Source organism: Neodiprion fabricii, chromosome 4, assembly GCF_021155785.1.
Source record: "Neodiprion fabricii isolate iyNeoFabr1 chromosome 4, iyNeoFabr1.1, whole genome shotgun sequence".
In the NCBI taxonomy this organism is placed as follows: domain Eukaryota; kingdom Metazoa; phylum Arthropoda; class Insecta; order Hymenoptera; family Diprionidae; genus Neodiprion; species Neodiprion fabricii.
In genome coordinates this window covers 30,997,129-31,007,704 of record NC_060242.1, presented here as the reverse complement: position 1 = coordinate 31,007,704, position 10,576 = coordinate 30,997,129, and positions in this window count along the sequence as shown.

The window sequence follows — 10,576 nt, the reverse complement described above, 5'->3', positions numbered from 1 at the left end:
TGAATATTTGGCAACGTCGCTTACTTTAGCCCGTGATCAACGACACGCCAGATTTGAAAATCACTATCCGTGTGATATTAGCCACTGAATGAAGACGTTGACTGAAGAAGGTAAAGACGGATACTCCTGGGTAAATTTTTGTGACCTGTTTTCGTCGGGCAAGTGGGCCCTGGTGGGTCTGGGAGCGTAGCAGGGTTCTGCTCTATGGACTCTACCTAATAAATTTCTTCTAAAATTCGTAACAAAAAAGTGATTGCATTAATGTATAGATACCCGAGAGAAAAATGTATACATAGATCATAAATAATAATAGATCAGATGTTATAAGGATGCAGAGACCAACAAGTATATATATATATTGTATATGCGGTTCGTTTACGATATAATATGTATGATCCATTTACAATTAATACGTAATCCATACTATAAATTTTATAATTTTCCAAGAAACAAACTAGATCATCTACAATAATACGGCTATAATATGGGAATGGAAACATTATTCATTTCGAAATGGGATTATATTCGACACGCGCTCGATGTATTCCATAACATTGATATTCATAATTATTCCAACAACTTTTCATTTGCTCTCTCGATCTTGAATTTTTGTGGACATGGAATCGAAACGCTGTTTTAGCTAGTCACAAGTGAAGTACCTACGTTGGGTAGAGAAACAGAATTGTTTTTGAAAAGTGTTCGTATGGAAAAAAATTGAGAGTAACTGTAATACATCACGGATGCGCTGATTTTGATCGAGATGAAATGGATGCTCTGTATATGAGACAGTATTGAATGCAGTGTCCTGATTTGAAGATCTAGAAGGGCGGGTGTCGGCAATTTTTTTTTTTTCTTGAAAGGGAGAGAAAGAACTAAGCTTCTTAAAACTTCGAGTGTATTTTAACACACATTTGAAAGGTGCGAGCAAACATTTTGATCATCCAACTGTCGCAGAACAGTAGCGGTATTAGCCGACTCCTTGACTAAAGAATATATCTTCAGTCAAAGGCTGACCGACGAAGGGCCTAGCCGCTTGAGTTTGGAATCGGCAGAAAAGATAAAGTGCGTATTTCTTGTCTGAAATGTAGAGACTAAGATCGTTATACATCATACGTCATCATGGTATTAAAGTTCGGAACTAAAGTTTGTGTATTCGAATGTTCGGATGTTCAGAAAGCGACGTCACCCAAATTTTTTTTTCTCCTGACGTCATCGATTTGAAATCTGCTAGCCGAATTCCCCAGTCTGGAAACGACCGCGCAGTAGAGCGGACGTACGAGAATCGCGCTCCACAGATTTCGAGTACCGGGTTCTCTACCTCCCGGATCCTGAGCTCCGGGTCCACTTTCTGGTGCAACTCAAGTTCTAGGACAATAGCTCCGTAGTTTCTTCGCTCCTGGTCGGCTACCTGGTGAAACTCGACTTCAGCGACAAGCGCACCGTATTTTCTGTGCTCAAGGTCCGCTGCTTGGAGAAACTCGAGTTCAGGAACAAGCGCTCCGTGGTTCCTGCACTCCGGGTACGCTACCTGGGGAAACTTGACTTCCAGGACAAGCGCTGCTTGGTTCCTGCGCTCCAGGTCCGTTACCTGGTGAATCTCGATTTCTATTACACATTGCAGCCAAAAGACGAGACCTGTGTTTTCGACAGATTTCAGTAGGTGCTTTTCCCTTGGTAATTTCTCACCAGTTGATCCCACGCTCTTTTCGCTGCGTTTTCTGAGTTGAAAGGGTCGTTCAGATCGCATCTGAGACCAAAAATTTTCGGCTTCAAAAATGAAGAAAAAATGAGACTAACCCCTTTGCATTTTTGGCGGATATTTTCCCGACTTCGAAAAGTGCTGGAATAAATTCTTTCACGCACAATTCCGACGTAATTTTGCGAGAGAAATCGATTGGGCGCAGTCCCAATACGCTGCAATGAACGCATCAGAAGTTACAGCCAAAAAACAAAACCTGTGATTATATGAATCCTTACGTAATGTTTTTGATGTGTTCTTATACTGAAAATATTTATTGCTATTCCAGGTACAACCCGAGGTGGTTATCGGTGGTTGTTCGAGGTGGTTGGCGTTTGTTGGAGGTGTTCGGAGGTGGACGAGGAAGAGGACGAACTGAATTGAGTCTCAAAGCCCTGTTGACATAAAAGCAGCTATTCGATAGAAATTATAGTTTATAGTTTACACAGCCCATTGCATGATATTTCATTACAAATACATATGTTTCAATGTATTTAGGAATAATTTATCAAATATACGATAAAATTGATGCACCGGATCATCGTCGACTTTAACTTTTGAAATGTCCTACCATTTTCGAACACCTCCTACCTCCCCCTGCCACCTCCGACCATCAATGGCCACTTTCGACCACCCCCTATCACCTTTTGCCAGCGCCGACCACCTCCTAACATTTCCGAACACCTCCGACCATCCTATTTAGCTATATTACCAGATTAGCTATGATATGAAAAGAGAAGAATTATTCATTTCGAAATGGGATTCTATTCGACGCGCGCTCGATGTATTCCATAACATTAGTATTCATAATTATTCCAACAACTTTTCATTTGCTCTCTCGATCTTGAATTTTCATAGGCATAGAATCGAAACGTTATTTTAGCTGGTCGCAAGTGAAGTATCTGCGTTGGGTAGAGGAGCTGAATTGTTTTTCGAAAAGTATTCGGATGGAAAAAAATTCAGAGTAACTGTAATACATCACGGATGCGCTAATTTTGAACGAGATGAAATGGATGCTTCGTATATGAGACGGTATTTAACGCTGCGTAGTGGTTTAAAGACCTAGAAAGGTGATAGGGAGAGAAAGAACGACGCTTCTTAACACTTCGAGTGTATTTTAACACACATTTGAAAGATACGAGCGAAATTTTTCATCATCCAACTGTCGCAGAACGGCAGCGTTATTAGCCGACCCGTTCACTGAAGAATATATCTTGAGTCAACGGCTGACCATCGAAGGGCCTGGCCGCTTGAGTGTGGAATCGGCAGGAGAGATAAAGTGCGTATTTCTTGTATGAAATGTGAAAGCTAAAATCATTATACATCATATCATATCATCATACATCATACATCATACATCATACATCATACATCATACATCATACATCATCATACCTAGTATTACAGTTCGAAACCAAAGTTTGAATTTTCGGATGTTCGGAAAGTGACGTCACCAATCTAAAATCGGCTAGCCGAGTTCCTCAGTCTGGTAACAACCGCGCAGTAGAGCGGACGGTTGAGAGTCGCGCTCCGCAAATTTCGAGTACCGGGTTCTCAACCTCCCGGATCCCGCGCTTCGGGTCCGCTACGTATTTCGAGTACCAGGTTCTCAACCTCCCGGATCCCGTGCTTCGGGTCCGCTACGCGGTGAAACTCGACTTCCAGGATAAGCGCTCCGTGGTTCCTGGTTCACGTTTACAACAAATTATTTCAATTCGTTTTTCGCGCAACCCCAAATTCGGTAGCTGTCAGTCCGCTAATAAAATTTCTCGACTTCCAGGATAAGCGCTCCGTGGTTCCTGGTTCACGTTTACAACAAATTATTTCAATTCGTTTTTCGCGCAACCCCAAATTCGGTAGCTGTCAGTCCGCTAATAAAATTTCTCGACTTCCAGGATAAGCGCTCCGTGGTTCCTGGTTCACGTTTACAACAAATTATTTCAATTCCTTTTTCGCGCAACCCCAAATTCGGTAGCTGTCAGTCCGCTAATAAAATTTCTCGACTTCCAGGATAAGCGCTCCGTGGTTCCTGGTTCACGTTTACAATAAATTATTTCAATTCCTTTTTCGCGCAACCCCAAATTCGGTAGCTGTCAGTCCGCTAATAAAATTTCTCGACTTCCAGGATAAGCGCTCCGTGGTTCCTGGTTCACGTTTACAATAAATTATTTCAATTCCTTTTTCGCGCAACCCCAAATTCGGTAGCTGTCAGTCCGCTAATAAAATTTCTCGACTTCCAGGATAAGCGCTCCGTGGTTCCTGGTTCACGTTTACAACAAATTATTTCAATTCGTTTTTCGCGCAACCCCAAATTCGGTAGCTGTCAGTCCGCTAATAAAATTTCTCGACTTCCAGGATAAGCGCTCCGTGGTTCCTGGTTCACGTTTACAATAAATTATTTCAATTCCTTTTTCGCGCAACCCCAAATTCGGTAGCTGTCAGTCCGCTAATAAAATTTCTCGACTTCCAGGATAAGCGCTCCGTGGTTCCTGGTTCACGTTTACAATAAATTATTTCAATTCGTTTTTCGCGCAACCCCAAATTCGGTAGCTGTCAGTCCGCTAATAAAATTTCTCGACTTCCAGGATAAGCGCTCCGTGGTTCCTGGTTCACGTTTACAATAAATTATTTCAATTCGTTTTTCGTGCAAGCCCAAATTCGGTAGCTGTCAGTCCGCTAATAAAATTTCTCGACTTCCAGGATGAGCGCTCCGTGGTTCCTGGTTCACGTTTACAACAAATTATTTCAATTCGTTTTTCGCGCAACCCCAAATTCGGTAGCTGTCAGTCCGCTAATAAAATTTCTCGACTTCCAGGATAAGCGCTCCGTGGTTCCTGGTTCACGTTTACAACAAATTATTTCAATTCCTTTTTCGCGCAACCCCAAATTCGGTAGCTGTCAGTCCGCTAATAAAATTTCTCGACTTCCAGGATAAGCGCTCCGTGGTTCCTGGTTCACGTTTACAATAAATTATTTCAATTCCTTTTTCGCGCAACCCCAAATTCGGTAGCTGTCAGTCCGCTAATAAAATTTCTCGACTTCCAGGATAAGCGCTCCGTGGTTCCTGGTTCACGTTTACAATAAATTATTTCAATTCCTTTTTCGCGCAACCCCAAATTCGGTAGCTGTCAGTCCGCTAATAAAATTTCTCGACTTCCAGGATAAGCGCTCCGTGGTTCCTGGTTCACGTTTACAATAAATTATTTCAATTCCTTTTTCGCGCAACCCCAAATTCGGTAGCTGTCAGTCCGCTAATAAAATTTCTCGACTTCCAGGATAAGCGCTCCGTGGTTCCTGGTTCACGTTTACAATAAATTATTTCAATTCGTTTTTCGCGCAACCCCAAATTCGGTAGCTGTCAGTCCGCTAATAAAATTTCTCGACTTCCAGGATAAGCGCTCCGTGGTTCCTGGTTCACGTTTACAATAAATTATTTCAATTCCTTTTTCGCGCAACCCCAAATTCGGTAGCTGTCAGTCCGCTAATAAAATTTCTCGACTTCCAGGATAAGCGCTCCGTGGTTCCTGGTTCACGTTTACAATAAATTATTTCAATTCGTTTTTCGCGCAACCCCAAATTCGGTAGCTGTCAGTCCGCTAATAAAATTTCTCGACTTCCAGGATAAGCGCTCCGTGGTTCCTGGTTCACGTTTACAATAAATTATTTCAATTCGTTTTTCGTGCAAGCCCAAATTCGGTAGCTGTCAGTCCGCTAATAAAATTTCTCGACTTCCAGGATAAGCGCTCCGTGGTTCCTGGTTCACGTTTACAACAAATTATTTCAATTCCTTTTTCGCGCAACCCCAAATTCGGTAGCTGTCAGTCCGCTAATAAAATTTCTCGACTTCCAGGATAAGCGCTCCGTGGTTCCTGGTTCACGTTTACAACAAATTATTTCAATTCGTTTTTCGCGCAACCCCAAATTCGGTAGCTGTCAGTCCGCTAATAAAATTTCTCGACTTCCAGGATAAGCGCTCCGTGGTTCCTGGTTCACGTTTACAATAAATTATTTCAATTCCTTTTTCGCGCAACCCCAAATTCGGTAGCTGTCAGTCCGCTAATAAAATTTCTCGACTTCCAGGATAAGCGCTCCGTGGTTCCTGGTTCACGTTTACAATAAATTATTTCAATTCCTTTTTCGCGCAACCCCAAATTCGGTAGCTGTCAGTCCGCTAATAAAATTTCTCGACTTCCAAGATAAGCGCTGCGTGGTTCCTGGTTCATGTTTACAATAAATTATTTCAATTCGTTTTTCGTGCAAGCCCAAATTCGGTAGCTGACAGTCCGCTAATAAAATTTCTCGACTTCCAGGATAAGCGCTCCGTGGTTCCTGGTTCACGTTTACAATGAATTATTTCAATTCCTTTTTCGCGCAACCCCAAATTCGGTAGCTGTCAGTCCGCTAATAAATATTCTCGACTTCCAGGATAAGCGCTCCGTGGTTCCTGGTTCATGTTTACAATAAATTATTTCAATTCCTTTTTCGCGCAACCCCAAATTCGGTAGCTGTCAGTCCGCTAATAAAATTTCTCGACTTCCAAGATGAGCGCTTCGTGGTTCCTGGTTCAGGTTTACAATAAATTATTTCAATTCCTTTTTCGCGCAACCCCAAATTCGGTAGCTGTCAGTCCGCTAATAAAATTTCTCGACTTCCAGGATAAGCGCTCCGTGGTTCCTGGTTAACGTTTACAACAAATTATTTCAATTCGTTTTTCGCGCAACCCCAAATTCAGTAGCTGTCAGTGCGCTAATAAAATTCCTATAACTTTACAATCTTCTCATAATCTTTTTGGTAAAATATGTCGATAAAAAAATTATATCAAACCTTACACATTATTTTTGATTTGTTCTCACGCTGAAAATATTTATTAGTATTCGAGGTATAACTCGAGGTGGTTGGCGGTTTTCGTTGGAGGTAGTTAGGGGTGGTTGCGGGTAATCTCGCTGATTCAGGAGGAGGGGGACGAGGATTTGTGCTCGGTGAGTAAAACACTTTTATAATATTTCATGGCAATTGTAATTATATTTCATCCGAAATATTACAAAATTGTCACGTTTACAATAAATTATTTTAATTCATTTTTCGTGCAAGCACATATTTAGTAGCTATGAATAATCTTGTACAATTTATTATATTACGAATTAATTAATTAATATTCTTATAATATTTGATGGCAATTGTAATTATATTTCATCTGAAATACTACAAACTTGTCACCTTTACAATAAATTATTTCAATTCATTTTTCGTGCAAGCACAAATTCAGTTGCTACGAATAAGCTTATACAATTTATTATATTATTAATTAATTATTTAATCAATTACTCAATTATATTAATCCTTACACAATATTGTCGCTGTATTCTTATACTGAAAATATTTATTACTATTCAAGGTATAACCTGAGGTGGTTGAAGGTGGTCGGAGGTGGACGAGGAGGAGGACGAGGAGGACGAGGATTTGTGCTGGGTGAGTAAAACACTTTTATAATATTTGATGGCAACTGTAATTATATTTCATCTGAAATATTACAAACTTGTCACGTTTACAATAAATTATTTCAATTCATTTTTCGTGCAAGCACATATTCAGTAGCTATGAATAATCTTGTACAATTTATTATATTATTAATTAATTGATTAATTACATTAATCCTTACACAATATTTTTGATGTATTCCTATACTAAGAATATTTATTACTATTCCAGGTATTACCCGAGGTGGTCGGAGGTGGACGAGGAGGAGGACGAGCTGGACGAGGAAGAGGACCAGGTGGACGAGGAGGAGGACGAGGTGGACGAGGAGGAGGCCGGGTGGGTCGTGGGAGAGGACCTCTCCTCTCCTCAGAGGAGGGGAGGGGGTGGGGCAGGGAAGGGGGAGAGGCGTGCGGGGAGGGGGAAGGGACGGGAAGGGACGGGAAGGGAAGGGAAGGGCAGGGGAGGGGGTGGGGTGGGGTGGGGAGGGAAGGGAAGGGAAGGGAAGGGGAGGGGGGGTGGCGGGGAGGGGCGGGGAGGGGGAGGGCGGGTGGGGGGGAGGAAGGGCGGGAGGGTGGGAGGGCGTGAGGGAGGGAGGGAGGAAGTGGACGATGGATGTCAGTGTAAGTTCCCCACACGTTCACCCGCCCGCCCGGCCCTTCCCTCTCCCTCCCTCCCACCCTCCCTCCCGCCCTTCCACCCCCCGACGCGCCCTCCCTCCCCCCCCTCCCCTGCCCCTCCCCCTCCCCCTCCCCTTCCCTTCCCTTCCCTTCCCTCCCCACCCCACCCCCTCCCCGGCCCTTCCCTTCCCTTCCCTTCCCTTCCCTTCCCGTCCCTTCCCCCTCCCCGCCCGCCTCTCCCCCTTCCCTGCCCCACCCCCTCCCCTCCTCTGAGGAGAGGAGAGGTCCTCTCCCACGACCCACCCGGCCTCCTCCTCGTCCACCTGGTCCTCTTCCTCGTCCAGCTCGTCCTCCTCCTCGTCCACCTCCGACCACCTCGGGTAATACCTGGAATAGTAATAAATATTTTTAGTATAGGAATACATCAAAAATATTGTGTAAGGATTATTGTAATTAATCAATTAATTAATAATATAATAAATTGTACAAGATTATTCATAGCTACTGAATATGTGCTTGCACGAAAAATGAATTGAAATAATTTATTGTAAACGTGACAAGTTTGTAATATTTCAGATGAAATATAATTACAGTTGCCATCAAATATTATAAAAGTGTTTTACTCACCCAGCACAAATCCTCGTCCTCCTCGTCCTCCTCCTCGTCCACCTCCGACCACCTTCAACCACCTCAGGTTATACCTTGAATAGTAATAAATATTTTCAGTATAAGAATACAGCGACAATATTGTGTAAGGATTAATATAATTGAGTGATTGATTAAATAATTAATTAATAATATAATAAATTGTATAAGCTTATTCGTAGCAACTGAATTTGTGCTTGCACGAAAAATGAATTGAAATAATTTATTGTAAAGGTGACAAGTTTGTAGTATTTCAGATGAAATATAATTACAATTGCCATCAAATATTATAAGAATATTAATTAATTAATTCGTAATATAATAAATTGTACAAGATTATTCATAGCTACTAAATATGTGCTTGCACGAAAAATGAATTGAAATAATTTATTGTAAACGTGACAATTTTGTAATATTTCAGATGAAATATAATTACAATTGCCATGAAATATTATAAAAGTGTTTTACTCACCGAGCACAAATCCTCGTCCCCCTCCTCCTGAATCAGCGAGATTACCCGCAACCACCCCTAACTACCTCCAACGAAAACCGCCAACCACCTCGAGTTATACCTCGAATACTAATAAATATTTTCAGCGTGAGAACAAATCAAAAATAATGTGTAAGGTTTGATATAATTTTTTTATCGACATATTTTACCAAAAAGATTATGAGAAGATTGTAAAGTTGTAGGAATTTTATTAGCGCACTGACAGCTACCGAATTTGGGGTTGCGCGAAAAAGGAATTGAAATAATTTATTGTAAACGTGAACCAGGAACCACGGAGCGCTTATCCTGGAAGTCGAGAAATTTTATTAGCGGACTGACAGCTACCGAATTTGGGGTTGCGCGAAAAACGAATTGAAATAATTTGTTGTAAACGTGAACCAGGAACCACGGAGCGCTTATCCTGGAAGTCGAGAAATTTTATTAGCGGACTGACAGCTACCGAATTTGGGGTTGCGCGAAAAAGGAATTGAAATAATTTGTTGTAAACGTGAACCAGGAACCACGGAGCGCTTATCCTGGAAGTCGAGAAATTTTATTAGCGGACTGACAGCTACCGAATTTGGGCTTGCACGAAAAACGAATTGAAATAATTTATTGTAAACGTGAACCAGGAACCACGGAGCGCTTATCCTGGAAGTCGAGAAATTTTATTAGCGGACTGACAGCTACCGAATTTGGGGTTGCGCGAAAAACGAATTGAAATAATTTATTGTAAACGTGAACCAGGAACCACGGAGCGCTTATCCTGGAAGTCGAGAAATTTTATTAGCGGACTGACAGCTACCGAATTTGGGGTTGCGCGAAAAACGAATTGAAATAATTTGTTGTAAACGTGAACCAGGAACCACGGAGCGCTTATCCTGGAAGTCGAGAAATTTTATTAGCGGACTGACAGCTACCGAATTTGGGGTTGCGCGAAAAAGGAATTGAAATAATTTATTGTAAACGTGAACCAGGAACCACGGAGCGCTTATCCTGGAAGTCGAGAAATTTTATTAGCGGACTGACAGCTACCGAATTTGGGGTTGCGCGAAAAAGGAATTGAAATAATTTATTGTAAACGTGAACCAGGAACCACGGAGCGCTTATCCTGGAAGTCGAGAAATTTTATTAGCGGACTGACAGCTACCGAATTTGGGGTTGCGCGAAAAAGGAATTGAAATAATTTATTGTAAACGTGAACCAGGAACCACGGAGCGCTTATCCTGGAAGTCGAGAAATTTTATTAGCGGACTGACAGCTACCGAATTTGGGGTTGCGCGAAAAACGAATTGAAATAATTTGTTGTAAACGTGAACCAGGAACCACGGAGCGCTTATCCTGGAAGTCGAGAAATTTTATTAGCGGACTGACAGCTACCGAATTTGGGGTTGCGCGAAAAACGAATTGAAATAATTTGTTGTAAACGTGAACCAGGAACCACGGAGCGCTTATCCTGGAAGTCGAGAAATTTTATTAGCGGACTGACAGCTACCGAATTTGGGGTTGCGCGAAAAAGGAATTGAAATAATTTATTGTAAACGTGAACCAGGAACCACGGAGCGCTTATCCTGGAAGTCGAGAAATTTTATTAGCGGACTGACAGCT